Here is a 16061-nt window from a genome sequence, read left to right as displayed (position 1 = left end):
TACCTCCTTCTTCTCTGTCAACTTCCAGTGCAAAATCCTGTTTCTCCATATAAGTAGAGAGTTCCAGCAGGTAGGGAGCTGAATTCGTGGGATAACAGCACTCAGTTGGTTATTGCCCAGCCAGAGATGTGATACTTGAAAATCTGATAAACTGTAAAATGATTCCCTAGATAAGAGATTGCTGTTGATAACAGTATCAAAATAGTGATACTGCAGTGACAAGAGTACAGGAACATAGGCTAAAATATGGGCCAGTTCCCCTGCCCAGCCCTCTCTCACCTGCTCTACTTTGGAAGCGAGGGAACCCCTTCCACGCTTTCCAAACCCAAGCTGACCTTTCTCAAAAGAGTTTTCCTTTGATCAAGCTTCGCCACACCTCAGGTTCCTCACCTCATGCTTATGGCATACAGCACAGCCTTAGGCATAGAGGAGGTGAAAAATATTCAACAACCGGGCACCGAGAGTCACCTCTTCTTTTGTCATATGGCTGTGTGACATGGCTTTCCTCTGTATGCAAGCACCGTGGCGCTCCAGCCACGTGTTGATGGACACTCAGTTGCTTCCTTTTGTTTCTCTCTTTCCCTCCTCTCTCCTTGCCTCTCTCAGTCTCTCTTTCTCTCTCCCCTCTAACGTTTTGGCTGGGGATAAGCCCCTCTTTTTTTTCTCCAGGGTGCTCCATTGCACAGTCATGTAATGCACACAGTTTTCTCAGAGTACACGTTCCCTGCCCGGAATCAGGGCTGCTTATCCCAGCCATAGCATCCACGGTGCCCAGCTCAAAGCAAAGGCTTAGAAACTCAAATTTGTGGAAATCGTACTTTGGTGGTGAGCTTTTACAGGACAACTGTTCCCTAAAATGCTCTGTGAGCATGGCTGCTGGGATAGCCAGTGAAGAAGGAGAGGGTGGTGGGTGGGGCACCATCTTACCATGACCCGAGCTTTGCATCGGCTATGAAGAAATGAAAGTACATTTGCTCTTTCTCTTCTTCCATTCTTGTGTCATTTCTCCCCCTTTTTTCTTTTCTTGTCCCTTTTAATAGAATATAATCATAACTTTAATATTATTTTTACTGGCTAATTCATTCACATCATTCGAAGTTCCAAAGATGCAAAAAGTGAAGTCTCCCTCCCAGCCACCTATTCCCCTCCCAGAGGGGACCAATGTGACTAGTTCTCAGGCATCTTTCCAGAGAGATTCCAGGCATAGCTAAGCAACTGTGCTCCCCTCCCTCTACAAATGGTAAATATCATTCCTCCTCTCTCTTAGCTCATATGGTAACATGCTCCACACATTGGTCTGCGTGGAACTTCATTTTTTGTATCTTGGAGATGATTCCATATCAGCACATTAAAAACGTTCTCATTATTTAATGGCTGCTCAGTGTTCTATTGTGTGGATATACCACGATTTATTTAACCAGTTCCTTTTTGATGGACATTGGGGCTACGCCTAGTCTTTTGCTGAAATAATGTTGTAATGATAGTTGCAAGTACTTCTTCATGGTTTGACATTTTGTCTGACTTTGCCTATGTTGATTTTTTTTGGTTTTTGCCTATGCTGATTTTTTTGGTTTTTGCATATGGTGATTTTTTTTTTGGTTTTTGCCATACAAAAATTTTTATTTCTTATGGTCAAATTTATCATTATTTTATTTTTTGACTTCTGGCTTAATTTACAGATTTAAATTTTTTTCTCATGGTTTCTTTGTGTTCTTTTAGAGTTTAATTTTTACATTAAAATTTTTGATCCACACGCAATTTATTTCATTTTTAAGGTGTGGGGTGTGAATCTGACGTGTTTTGTTTGTTCGTTTGTTTATCCCTGTAAGCGTCTACCCCATTGTTCCAGAACATTTATTGAGAAGTCTCTCCAGGGCGTGTCTGTGCCCACCTCAGCTCTTCCCCCTGCTGGCCTCCTGGCCGAGGTACCGAGCACCAGCACTCTCTTCCTCTTTAGGTGCCACTTGGACTTGACTGCAGGTCTCTGGGTTTGCAGACACTGGGGTGGGATGGGGTGGGAATAACAAAAGGCTCAGCTGTTAAGGTCAGAAAATGTCTAAGCTCTCTCCAAAGAACTTTGCATCAAAAATGGCTTTGCTCCCATACCCCCTCTCAAAAGAAAACATAAAGGAGAACAAAGAAGTTCATTTCCTCATTAAAAAACCTGACCACTTGTCCAGCCTGGAGGGAAGCCCCTCTCCCAGTGCACTGGGCTGACCCTCACTCTGGTGTTGCCCTTCCAATCTCAGGAGCCCAGGGAGGCCTGGAAGCAACACTTTGATCATTGCCTTGCTTCCCTCACAGGCTCCCTGCACCCCAAGCCCGGTACTTGACGGTAGAGTGTAAACTGAGCTGGTCCTTATGTTTGAGACATTACGGACCCAGGCAAACACATTAACAGCCACTAAGAGGCCTAACTAATGCCGGTCAATAAACAACCCCTAGGAGAGATTATGCGGAAGAGTTTCCTCCTCTTCTCGAGGCTGGGTTCTTGCTCCCTCAGCCTGAGGGCTCCTTCCCACTGCTCCCCGACTGGACTGAAAACTCGGGGATGAGGGATGACAGCCGCCTGCCTCTGGCTCCTTTCCCCTCCCCTGACAATCACCCAGCGCGGTCCTGTGCACTCAATAAGCAGCTACTGCAAGTAAAACAAGAAAGAAGGAACAGCTGAAAGTTCCAAGGTATCAAAAGGAAAGTTCTCCTTTGGAGATACAGACTATTGTCTATAACAGAGGTTTTAAATGTAAGACCTTTGAATGTGCTTCAGAAGTCCCCTGAATCCCTGCAGTGATTTGCAAAATGTATATGTAGGTAGGAGGGGTCCGTGGTGTTCAGAGTCCAATACTTTAAAAACCAAACAAGCAAAGCAAAACAAAACAAACAAATAACACACACCCCCCAAAACTAGATATTTGTGGAGAAGATGATGTTTGGAATTTGCTTCAGAATATTCTGGTTGAAGGGCTTGGAGTGGGTGGGGTAGGTGTAGTTAGAAATGAAAGAAGATTGGCCAGGAGTTGATAATTGTTAGTGCTGTCGCTGGGTGAGAAGGAAGGAAGGAGGGAGGGAGGGAGGAATGGAGGGAGGAAGGAAGGGAGGAAGGAAGGAAGGGAGGAAGGAAGGAAGGAAGGGAGGGAGGAAGGAAGGAAGGAAGGAAGGAAGGAAGGAAGGAAGGAAGGAAGGAAGGAAGGAAAGGAAAGGTCTTGCTACAGACCAAATGGAAAGAACCAGACAGCCCACACTGTGTAACTGCCTTCTCCCAGTTCCAGCTTTACAGGAACAACTTCTGCCCAGTGGTTTCCCTGATTAGCGTCTGGAAGCCTAGAAACATCTGTGGGTGCAGAAGCACGTCCCTTTCCCTCTCACCTCCACCCTCTACCCTCAGCATCACCCAAGCCAGGGAGCAGAGTCCCTGAGGCCATCCCTGTTCATCTGCATCCTCTCTGCTAAACCTCCAGCATCCCAGCACAGGCTTCCTCGGGGCAGGGAGCCAGCCATCTGAGGCCCGAGGCCCTCCAGCCTTATTCCAGGCACATGGAGCCCCAGTTGCCTGAGTGAGTTTGTGCAGAAATGGGCCTCGGCTGCTCCATTTGGATGTTCTTGGAACAGAAAATTCACAAATTCCAAGCTCTGCTCCCAAAGCAAACCTCCTCTGCCCAGGTGCTGCACCCCTCAGCCTCCAACGAGCTCCATGGGGCCGCCAAGCGGGAGGCTTTGAAAACCAGCTTGTGTCTGAGTCGTGAAAGCACCAATGTTTGCTGTGTTTGCCCAGCAGAGAGGGAGCATATTTTCTCCCTTCCAAATGCAAACTCAAAAGATGCTCCACGGGTTTTTCTTCAGACTTTCCACAGGAAACATAAATAAGGAAGAAAAATGACTTTAGGTGCTGAGACCTGAAGTGGAATTTCAACTCCGAGGAACTGCTTGTAACAAGCCCTCTCTGTCCTGCAATGAAGCCGTCCGGAGCCGGGGACCACGTTTCTTCCCCTTGAGCAGCCTTCACAGATGGGGCAAAGGGAGGAGCTGGACCAGTTCTCGGGCCCGCCTCCCGGCCAGGTCTTCACCCTCACCCCATGGGTGGCCGGTGCTTGGGCGCGTCAGCTGTGACGATTCCTTAGCTAACATTTAATCTTTCTCTGTTTCATCTTTCTTGATTGTGTTAGAGGAGAGAAACGTGGGTGCTCCAATCCCACAGGCCAACAGCCTTGCGAGCCAGATGCTAAATCAGAGCATGAAGCGTGGACACGGCATCCCATGGGTCCTGAGACCCTCTCTGCCCTGGTCTCCATCCTGGCCCCTGGTCTCTGCCCCGAAGGAGCTAATAATCTGCATGCAAACACAAAATAAGAGAGGTCATAAGGCAGCGTTTGTGTGCAAACATATATGCTTCAGTCGATCCAGGGTTTTGAATAACCTAAATTGACCTTTCTCTGCACTGAGGATCGGAGTACCTCCTATTCATGGGTTATAACTAACAGCTGGATGATGGGGGGTTTGGAAAATTATATATTTGCAGTTCAAATGGGCCCTATAAAAGCTCCAGACCCAAGACACACAGAGTTAAAGTCAGTTTGGCTAGTTTTAGTGGACTAGATGCAACATGCTGATTGATGAGGGTTTACTCAGGCTAAAGGAATGCTTCACGGCCAGCGCTTCTGCCTCTGGACATCTGAGAACCTTTCTTCTTGAGATGTTTTCCTCTTCTGTAACATTCTATCTTTGGATAGACCCAACAAGGCCATTGAGCAACTGTGATTTTTGTGAAGTATTATCATTTCATGTGGTCTTGTGACAAGTCAATGAAACAAAGCAAGGGACACCGTTGGAAGGTGCTTATAAGAAATTCCTGCCTTCCGACTAGCACTTGGTTGGCTTAGGTGTACCAGACTCAGAGGAAGACCCCAGAAACCATTTCCTTTTTGGCTGAAGTTTATTTATCCTTGTTTGAAGCCAGAGCCAACAATCCAAGTAACTTTCAATGGCTAAGACGGTTTCTCAGCATTAGATTAATCAGGCCGTCACGGAAAGGCCAACTGACCTACGGACCGGCCTGCTGTGTTCATGAGTGGTGCCAGCTCTCACGCGGGTGACCTGGGGAGGAGGCATTTCCCTAGTGCCGTCTGAGAGGAGGGGCACCACGGAGACTGGCTCTGAAAGGAGACGTAGAGGAGGAAAGGGAAGGCAGGTGCTGACGTGGGCGGGGAAGAGTAAGGGCAGAAGTTACCAGGGTGCAGGTGGCTCAGAGCATGGGCTTTGGGGTCACACAGATCTGGGCCCAAAGGGCTCACCAGGCTCTGCCACTTCACAGCTCTGCCACCTGATGGGCTTCCGTGTTTCCTGACATGTAAAAGTGGCACGATCCTCACACCTGCCTTCTAAAGCAGCTATGAGGATTAAAGAAGACAAATTGCACAGCAAAACGGATGGTGCTGGGCTCGGCCAGCGCTCAGCAAGTGAAAACTATTCTAATTAGGAGAAAAGAGAACAAGGGCGGGGAGAGGGGGACATCCTTGGAGGGGTGCAGGGGCTGGATGCTGCGGACAGCAGCCCCTCACCAGCGCCATCTCCGGGCATCTGGGACAGCACATGTCCCAGTCCAGACAGATGGCTCAAATGTTTATTAAGAAACCATCCATAAAAGTTATTGGAAACTTTACATTTGCAGCACAGTCTCTGCACATTGCCTGGCTGCCAGGGCTCTCAACAAGGCCTCATTCACTTCTCTGGGCAGCTCCAGCTCGCTCCACTGCCCCCAGCCCCGCAGTCTCACACCCACCAGCATCCCCTGCTGGGCCTGGTTTACAGAGCCCCACCCCCACCCCAGGCCTGGTCTCCTCCCCTCCCTTGGCTCTGAGTGATTTCTGACTTGCTTTTTCCAAATGTGGAATCTTTGAATGAGGTCACCCCAAGTGGAGTGGCAAGGGGACGGTCACCAGTATTTCCTAAGTGCAGAGGTCCCGGGGGTGATTTTAGGTGGAACATGGGTAAACGCGTTTCGTTTTAATAGTTATACATTTTAAAAATAGCTGTAGATTTTTGTAATGTATTTATTTTAGTGTGCATTGGAGGAAAAGGTAGAATCTCATGAAACAGAGTTTTCTGTTCAAGTGAGCTTGAGTAAAGCAAAAGAGAGAGAGAGAGAGTTGACTTTAGGAAATGAGTAAGTCAACAGTAGTCCAGGTGGTCGTTACATCAGACAAAACAATCCGGGAACACTGCCCGCTTGATCCCAACCCTCACCTAAAGCTTCCTGGACGTGGCAGTTTGATGGACAAGGTTTTGATCTAAACAGGAGGATCCTACCCTGGGCTGGGCTGAGAGAGGGGCTGCCTCATGTGCAAAGAGCTCCAGGGACATGTCGCAGCTCCCTGGATCGTGGTTCTGTTTGTCCCCTGTGGTCTGCACCTGGCCTGACCTGCTGTCCTCAAATGCTACTCTGACCATGTCTCACTCAAACTGCTCAGAAGCCCCGTCAGTCCCCATCGCCTGCAGGACAGAAGCCAACTCCTCAGCCTGGCACTCGAGGCCCTTAATCCATCTTTCCAGTCTCTGCCCCAGGCCCAATGTACTCAATGCCCAGACAGCTGGTCTCCTGCTTTGGCCTCCCCTCTGCTCATACTGATCCACTGAGGTGTCCTGCTCACTCACCTCTGATCTGTCCTGCTCCTCCTCAGCCTCCTCCCAGTCCCCAAACCTCCCTTCTCTGAGGTGGGACAGCTAGTACAGCATAATGCTTATCGGCAGGCTTTGAGTTCTGATCCTGGCACTACTGCTTACTAGCTGTGTGTCCTTGAGCCAGATACTAAACCTCTCTGTTCCTCAACTGCCATTCATCTCTAATGAGTCGGTAATGACAGCAACATCTACCTCCTCCCAGGTTTGTTGGGAGAAGTGAATGAGATGCTCCTGGCATAGCACCCAATGCACAGTAACGGCAAGTAAACTGTGGTGTCTGCACCTTCCTTGATTTGAGGTTTAGTTCTTGCCAAGAGTAGCCTCTGGGCACTCCTTTTCCAGGGAATAGATGTTTGATAGATATTTGTTGATTGATCATGGCTGTGCTGGGATGTGTTTTCTACATACAGTCTCTGGATGGTAGGCTCCGTGGAGTCTGAGAGCCAGGTTCCCTTCCTGGGTCTAAGGACCCTCTGGAGCCTGGAAGAGCGTTTTTTCTGGACCACCTCACAGCCTTCTCTTCTCTGGACTGAGTTATCTTTAGTCTCCATGGCTCTTTGTGGAACTACCTACCTCTTCTCCTTTAAATGTGGCGGAATAGCCGGAGTGTTCCCAGGAGCCCGCGAGGCCAGTGGAGGTGTCACCTGAAGCTTCTCCAGAGCAGATGGGTGGAGACAGGATGGCGCCTGGGCACACGTAAGGCCATCTCTGAAGCCCACCTGCATGGACAGGGGAGAGAGGTTCCTCCTGCCAGGCCCTGTGCTGGGAGCCCTACAGGTGCACTCCCTGCTCCTTGGTCTGTGCCCTCAGCCCTTGCTCAGGTTGTCTGCAGAGACAGCTCCAGAGCCTAGGGGTTAGGACGAATTTTCCTGCCCTGCTCCAGGGCCACCCTGGAGTAGGCCTGGAGGTAGCAGCCTGCCTTCCCTCCCCCACCCAGCCCTCAGCCTTTTCTGAAAGAAATGCTGTGTTCCCTCAGCCTTCCCCCATCCCCTTCCTCCCACAGAGCCTGGGTCCCCAGGCGGCTGTCCAGCGGTCCCTCTGTGAGCAGACTCCAGTGACACATGGCTTTGTTAGAAAACCTCATTAGCAGAGACAGAAAGGCTCAAGGCAGCTTGGAGCGGCATTCCAGGTGTCAGATGAGAGGGGCCGCAGGAGGAAAAGGCCATTAAACCGTACTGAGGTCAGCCCCTAGTCGAACAAAAATTAAAAAACTGCCACCGGGGAGAGGGGTGGAGAGCGAACTAGGGGGTTTAAAGGGGATGCCCTGAGCTCAAGCCGGGAAGGGAAGGCCCTGGGCCCTGGGAGGGCCGCCAGCCCCTCTTGCTTGATCCTGGGGGTCCCAGAGGCGAGGTCTGAGCAGCCTCCATTGCGTGAACGCCTGGAGGATGGAGGCCGGGGCTCGGGGACACTGAATCCCCAGTGCCCGGCACCAGCACCTTCTCATCACAAGTTCAACAACCATCTGATGAATCTAGCCTGGGCCCCAGGCGCCCACCTCCTGCATCCTGCGTGCGCACTGCGCAGGCGCGGTGCTGAGCACTGCGTATCTAGAAGCTCTTAGTGTCCCCACCACCTGCGTCTTATTAGCTCCATTGCAGAGATAAGGGAGGACAGATACCAGAATGTGTTACGTGGGGCTCCTCCAGCCCTTCAGGAACTCACTGGAACTCTACCACCTAATACTTGAAACGTCTGCACCAGGGACACATTCCTTCACTCCACAGTTAGTCATGAAAAAGCTGAATGAGTACTGTGTCTGAGGCAGCACTGAAACTCGCTCCTCCTGAAGGGTCATTCGTGTGAACGCTGGGATCTGGGATTCTCTGTTCCCGGGGAAGACGGGGGAGGGGGCTGCCCCTTGTCGGGGGCAGGCTCTGTGGCGGGAGGGTGAGGACAGCGGCCGCTGTCATGAGCTGTTTGCTTCGCTGGGCAGGGATGCTCGGGCTGTGTATTTCTGTCCTGCCCAACGTGGAATGTGCATGATTTATGAAGCCTTTTAAACCTGAGGTGTCCTCATAAAGGAGCTTTGAGGAGACTACAGGGAACCTAGTTATGAAAGGCCTTCCTTTCTCTGGATCTGTTAGGCAAGGCTGCCCGCCTGCCTGCCCTCAAGTGTTGGGAACTGTGCATGCCCTGCCTCGGTCTAGAGTGGTGGGGATCAGGGACCCCAGGAAAACTGGATGTGGACCAGTACCTTGTCCCCGTCCCTGCTCAGGCTTCTTGCCCTCCTTGTCCTCTTAGCAGAAACCTGCCCCGAGAGATCCCTGATGCCCTTGACTTCCAAGGCCTAGGCTTCCCTTGGACAAGTCACTTGACCTCATCTGAGCCTTGGTTTTCTCATCTGCAAAGTGAGCGTGGCATACTTACCCCAGGCTTTGGTAGGGCCATCACAGCCCCCACTGCTAAGGAGAGTGCTCTGAGGACAGCCCTCTACGTGTCTTGTGTAGTCTTGTCTCTCCAGCACCTGACACAGGGTGCATAGCAGTGGATACAAAAATAGCAATTTGTCCAACTGAATTCTACTGGATACAATGACAAGGAGTAAATGAAATGTACATGAAAGCTCATTTAGAAAAGTTGGGTTAAATCTGAATTTGAATCTGACTCTCCCCTGTAGATGCAGAGCCTGAGACCCTGGCCCACATGGTGAGACAGGGCCCCAGGGTTTCAACCCTCTCCTCCCAGACCCCCTTCCTGGTCCCTCAGGGACCAGCCGCAGAGGACCTTTGTCTCCCTCGCAGGACCCCTCCCCCAGCATGGACCTCCCAGCCTCTCTCCATCCGGGCAGAGCTTCTGCCGCCTCTCTGGGGCGGTGGGCGTCCCTGTGTCGGCACAGCCAGGCTGGGCCCCTCTCCAGGGAAGGGGCTGAGGGGTGTGAAGCACTGGTGTGTGTGACTTTGTTTATTTTCTCTGAAGGATCCTGCCTGAGCCCTACTATAAAAATAACCTGCCTGGAAACCTCATCTCCGAGGGGGAGAAAGAGGCTTTTGTATCCAGAGAAGTGGCTCTGACAGCCTCCCTGTACCATCGTCTCAACCCCCGTCTCAAGAAGGAGCTGGCTAAGGTGACGAGGGCCAGGGCCCAAGTGAGAGGGGTGCAGGGCGGATGGGCGGCTGCCCAAGGAGGGCATGGGGGGCGGGAGGAGGGGGTGCGAGGTGGGGGAGGGGAGGAGAGGAGGGGGAGGGGAGGGGGAGGGGAAGGGAAGGCAGCTCAGCAGCCTCCCTCTCCTAGCACTGCTGAAGCATCTCCTTGCCTGCTTAACCCAGGAAGTTCTGCAGAAGGAGGGAGAGAAAGAGAGGGGAGAAAGAAGAAAGCAACCAGAGATGAAAGCCAACAGAGATATGCTGGATATCAAGAAACAAAGAAGAAAATCAAGTCCAATTGAGAGGAGAGACATGGGGAGGAGAATGAAGTTAAAGGAGAAAGACAACAGTGAACAACGTTCACCCAGAGAGATGCAGAGCTTGAGGGATCAGAAGAGACAGCGGCCATGTTCACGGATGCCGCTGAGGACTTGGTCCAGTTCCTGGGACCTGTGTGTGCCTCCCACCCCCTACTCCACCAGCGGGGAGGACAGGCAGGGGCCGAGCTGGGCGCTAGGGCCCATTACTGCTTAGCTGCTCGGCCGGCTCCTGCTCTGGCTCCGGCTGGGCTAGGCATGAAGACAAGCCTCATTCAAGTTTCTCAGGGGTTCCTTCCCAAGAGCCGGGTCCAAGGGCAAGACATGAATCTGCAGGAGTAAAAGAGCACTGGCATTGGATTCAGGAGGCCTAGATTCAAGTCCCAGCTCTCCGACTTTTTAGCTGGGTGGTCTTCCAGCTTGATTCTCACACCTGTAAACTAGAATAATAATTAGTTCCCCCCCACCTCCCAGGTCCACTGGGCGGATCCACAGAAGGGTCTCCAGATGGACTCGCCAAGTTGTACAGCACCAGCAAGACCACCAGAGGGGATGACCCACTGGGACACTTCTCCAGGCACTGGCAATGGGGTGGTGTGAACCTAGAAGCCACCAGAGTCTTAGGAACCAGACCACTCATGCCCCCTAAAGCTGCAGGAGAGGCTCTCTCTGCTGCAGCAAGAAGGTCAAAGAGGAACCCCAGCAGCAGCCATTTGGAGAAGAGTTTTCAATTTTAACCATGTTCATGAAGTCCTTTGCTGAGAGAAACCTCCCATAGTTTTTCATCACCAAAACTTGGGACTGATCCACTAAGAATCAGAAGTTGGTAGGACACATGCCATTGAAGACACCTTGAAATTTTTGTCTGGCAGGGAAGGTTCCTCTCTCCTGGGATAATCTCTGAGGCCAGCAGAGGAGACATATTATCTCCCTGGGACTTGGAGCTGGTGTGCTTTGAGTCACCCAGATCAAAAGGGAGAAAGGAGCTGGGGTCCAGGATGCATTAAAGCAACTTTTGGAGAGAGTTTCATTGGAAATGAAAACATGGAGGGACTATAAAGGAAGCTTTACTTTGGGAACAAAGAGCTGCATAGCACAGCTGCCCACGAAAGCTAGAAGAGGGCTAGGGAGCTACAGAAGCCACAATGGAAAGCAGGCTGTTGACACTGCAGGGAGAGTAGGGCGGCGGCCACATGGCTGCAGTGAAATAGAGAGAAGTAGGCTTGGGGATGCCGCTGGGTCTGTGCCCAAACTGGCCCTCAGCTGTGCATCTGAAAACTGTTTCATGGCGTGTGCCCAGGGTGCTAATAACAGTAATAGTTCAGAAAAGATGGTTGGCACCCACTGTGCGTCAGGTGCTGCTCTGAACTCGCTGCCTGCATTATCTCCTCTAGCCCTTACACAGGCCTCTGAAGAGGACATGGGGTTACTCCCCCAGCATGCCTCACCCCCCACCCCCATTGTGGAGCAGACTTGCAGTTTGGTAGGGTCAACACCAGGCCTAGTTCCGAAGGTAGAACCTGGTAGATCTGAGCCAATCAGGGTAATCTTATCACCTGTGCCAGAGGGGCTCCTTCAGGTTGGCCCAAATAAACGTGTAGGACAAAACATGATAATGATGAGGAAAGAAAAGACGTCTCCTTTTTGTGTTAGACTGTGATATGTGCAGGTGTGAGGCCTGGAACTGCTGGTAGCCACCTTAGGATCATCGGTGAGCCACACTGAGGATGAACCAACTGTCAGGAAAGCAAAGCCAAGAGAATCAAATCACAAAGAAGCTGAAGCCCTGATCAGACTATTCCTGAACCCCTCATGACCATATGATTTTCAGTTATGTGAATTAATGAAGGCCATTATTGTTTAAGATAGTTGAGTTGGATTTTTTTTTTGTAACTTGCAAGTATTCAGACTGATGCAGAATATGAGGCCCAAGGAAGTTAAGTAACTTGTCCAAAGTCAAGTAATATACACAAGTGAAGGTGCTGGGACTTAAACGACAGCAATACAAACCCAGAGCCGACACTCTTCCAACCGCATCAACAGAACCGTGTTGGTTGCATTCTGACCATGTGCCTGCTCTGTGCTTAATCACTGTTCATGTTATCTCATTGCATCTTCACAACAGCCTTTGGAGGTGGAAACTACTATGATCTCTGTTTTTATAGGTGAGAGGGACCGAGGTTAACATGCTCACCATCACATGGCTCTCAAGCAATAGAGTATGATTTGAATCCAGATGCCGGTGATGAGGATGCTAGGCTTTCTGCCCAATCTGGTGGGAAGAGGCTGCCTGGAAAAGACCCGGACAGTCTGCTCCACTCCCTCTGAGGATGAACTCTCTCTCCATGGAGACTGCACAGAAAGTTGAGCCACAGAGGGAGGCAGGAGGTCAGGTTTAGCCTAGTACTAGGAAGAACGTTCCTATTGTGCCAGCCGTGGCGTGGGCTGCCTGGGAGAGCCTGAGCCTCCATGGCCCAGAGGCCAGCCGGCCAGCAGCACGTGGCACCTGCGCGAGGAAGCCGCTGAGCTTACAGGAAAGGCTGATGTTCTGTACTCCTTAAAGCCTTCCCTGCCCTGGGCCTCAGTTTCCCCATTGGTACAGAGGTTGGGGCAGGACTAGGTGAGGGCTGAGGTGTCTTCCAGCTCTAACATTCTTAAATTCTGGAATTCCCGGAGGCAGGACTCCAGGCCCCAGGATCTGGCTGGGAGAACAGAGACACGGCTGTTCGGCCAGCTCGGTAGAACAGTGGGGCTCATTGAGCTAGCGGTTCCCTGAAACAGAAACAGCTGAGCGGCGCACGCAGGGAAGATAAATTCATCTGTGGGTCTGGTGAGAGTTGCTGAAAAAAATGCAGTGCTTGAGGGCCATCCAAGGAGAGCCAATTTTCAACTAGTGGGCTCTGACAATGTGCTCAAACTTTAGAAACAGCACACGGGGCTGCATTCTGCCCTGGCCGGAAGGAAGACGGTGCGCTTGGAGCTGACAGTCCCCACCAACACCACAGGGACCAAGAAGCCCTACCTGGACAGGGCTCCTTAAAGCGGGTTCTACTTCCCCTGGAGGCGTGGTGGGGTTGTGTTTGTAATTAGCAAAGGGAGTCTTTTTAGAAATCTGCCTTGAATTAAACTTGTGCACATATGTTTGTTTCAGCAATAGAGAGACCACCCTCACAAAGTGGTGAGGCCAGAATTAGACCAAGAAGACCTGGGGTCTCCTTCCCTGAGTGTCTTTGGGTTGGACTGGAGGCCCAGAGGTGGACCAGATGCCACCATAAAGCTTCTGATGGTCTCTCTGGGACATTCCCTCCACCCTTGGCTCCAATGATGACTGATATTGATATAGTGACTATTTTCAACACGCTTGAACATCTGCCATCCGATTTGACCTTCTACAATCCACTGAAGTAGAGTCAGATAATTCCATGCCCATCCAGAGAGGAGAGAGTGCAGGCTCAAAGAGGGTAAGCTGAAGGTCCCTCAAACAGCACATGATGGAACTTGACCCTGAGCCCCTTGGCCCCAAATCCCATGCTCCTTTCTCTGACACACTGCCGTCCCTCTGTCCCCATTTTTGGGGGCCACAGAGGGATGGCTTTCCCAGGCTGCTTTTCCTCTTGCTTAGGGACAGGGCAGATCTCTTGGTGCTGGATTAAAACCTTCACAAGTGGCAGCTTTGAAAATGTTGATATTCAAAACGGAAGCAATTCTAACTGAGTGTAAAGAAGTCCATTAAAGTTTTGGCTTTTACCCTGATGACTACTTTTATGCTTAAAAAAAAATCAAAAATCAGAAATTAAATGATTTATTTTTTATTTAGTGACCCTGCCCTACTGGTGTCCCAAGCACCTTCTAGCCCGCCTTTGGAGCACCAGGCCAGAGGATGTCCCACCATCACAAGTCCCTAGTCGCCCAGGCCACACACTGCTCTGCATTAAAAGGAAATCTTTAGAATTGCCTGTGAAATGGGGCCAGGCTGTCAGGGCAGGAAGATGCCTGTGCCAGAGCAGGAGATGATGGCTACGCCGAGACCAGGGGCGCCTGAAGGAGGTGCTCTGTGAGGGAAGGAGCCAGGTAAGCAGGAGGAGCAAAGCCTGTCTGGGAACAGCCTCGTGCCCTCCCTGGCAAAGGGGGCAAGGAAATGAGACCATAGAAATGGAGGCTCCTGCAGAGCTGTAAGTCATGTTCTTCCCAGGCTTGGGAAATTCAACCATGACTATCATCTCTACCCTCAGGAACCCAGAAGGGCCAAGGCAGAGGTGGGAGAAGAATGGAGTCTTAGGAATGTACAGTAAGGGACCAGGAGAGGAGCTGGCGAGTCCCTGACTCCCCATCCCTAGTGGAGTGGACCTCATCCTCCAGAACTCCTTGGGGCTAGAGATCCTTCCTACAATCTCTGGTTCCTTTTAGACGCCAGTCTGGGGATGAAGAGGCTGGAATTAAGTCCTGGGAAATCTGTCAAGAATCCAACCGGCATATTCTCCCATCTTCCCTTCTCTTTTTGTTATTGCAGAGGCTGAAGGGGGCAACAGGAAGGATTACAGGGAGAAGAGGATAGGGGAGCAGTATTAAGTGTTTGGGGGAATTCTGAGCCCTTTAATAACAGCAAATTAATAAGAATTTGCAAAACTCTTTTAAGTAATATAAAAATAGACAGCTAATACGTCTTTGATTCTCTGCCTCAAAAGAAGTAAAACATGTTTGTTTGGGGAGCAGTGGGTGTACGGCCCCTCTGCTCTGTTTCTCCCTGACAGTGCCCCTCCTGCCCATCCCATCTCCCTAGCAGTCCCGCCCCATCCACTCTCTTAGGGGCCCTGTGGCACAATGGGGGCGGACTGTTCCCTGGCTGAGGGTGGGATGCACTGGAGACCCCCGTACGTTGGTGAAGCTGCCCAAGGTCCCTGAGGATGGAGATAGAGGACCCTGTAGAAATCAGAGCAGTGAACAAAGAGGCCTTTGAGCCAGGCCTTGGCGAAAGTCTAAAGAGCCAGTGCCTTTGGCCCAGCCTTCTTGCAGCCTCACACACTCAAGGACTGGCTCAGGCAGCCTTCTGGCTCTGGCCTTTCTCTCCAGAAGGTGACTCCTTAAGCAGGTTTGCACCCCAAATGCTGTAGTGCTGTGCCCAGTTCACCTGAAATGTCACCAGGGATGGGCTCATCCCCTCAATGTCCTTCTCTTTAAAGTGTCAAGACTTAGGAGTCAGACAGGCCTGCTTTCAGTGACTTACTGGTCAAGTGATCCTGGGAAACTGACAATCTCCCTGAGCCTCAGTTTCCTCACCTGTAAAATGGGAACAATGGCACAGGTTGGTTCCACCATGCCTGGCACATAGAAAGCACTCAGTAGACATCAGTATCATAGTTATTATTCCTAATATCCACCTCATCCTCCATTCTCTCTTGGCCCTTCACACCTACTGGGCTTGGCCCTGCAACTTGACCTGTCTGACCCCATCCCAGCAAATGGGTCCATCAGATGAGAGCACCTCAGTCTGAGCCTGAGCTGGACTCTTCATGGGTATATGGTGGGTATACGGTTCCCCAAGCTGGGGGGTACAGGAATTGGGGTCATGTGGGAGAACTTCAGGCACTAGGTGCCGGGTGAGGTTGACACTGACCTTAGATGATTGACTGGACTCAATGGTCACGTTTGCATCACTTACGAAGCACATAACTCATAGCCGTAGAGTTCTGGGTGTTCGAGAAATTCACTGGTTCTTAGGTTTTGAGGGAGTTCAAGGGCCCTGTGAGAAGCTGGCTAAACTTATGAAACCTTTTTCCAGCAAAAGATAGAATTCTACTTGTTTTGCTACAATTTCAGTAGGTTTATCTATGGACGTCAGGTTTACCTCTATTCAGCTCACCGTTCAGAGACGGAAGCCCAGAGAGGTTAAATGACTTGTCTGAGGACCCGCAGCTTGCAGGAAGCACAGCTGTGACGTGAACCTAGACTTTAACAGTCCTCTCCCTTCCTCCATGGAAATAATGCC

This window comes from Vicugna pacos, chromosome 12 (genome assembly GCF_048564905.1).
Source record: "Vicugna pacos chromosome 12, VicPac4, whole genome shotgun sequence".
NCBI classification, from domain to species: domain Eukaryota; kingdom Metazoa; phylum Chordata; class Mammalia; order Artiodactyla; family Camelidae; genus Vicugna; species Vicugna pacos.
This window is presented reverse-complemented; position numbering follows the sequence as displayed.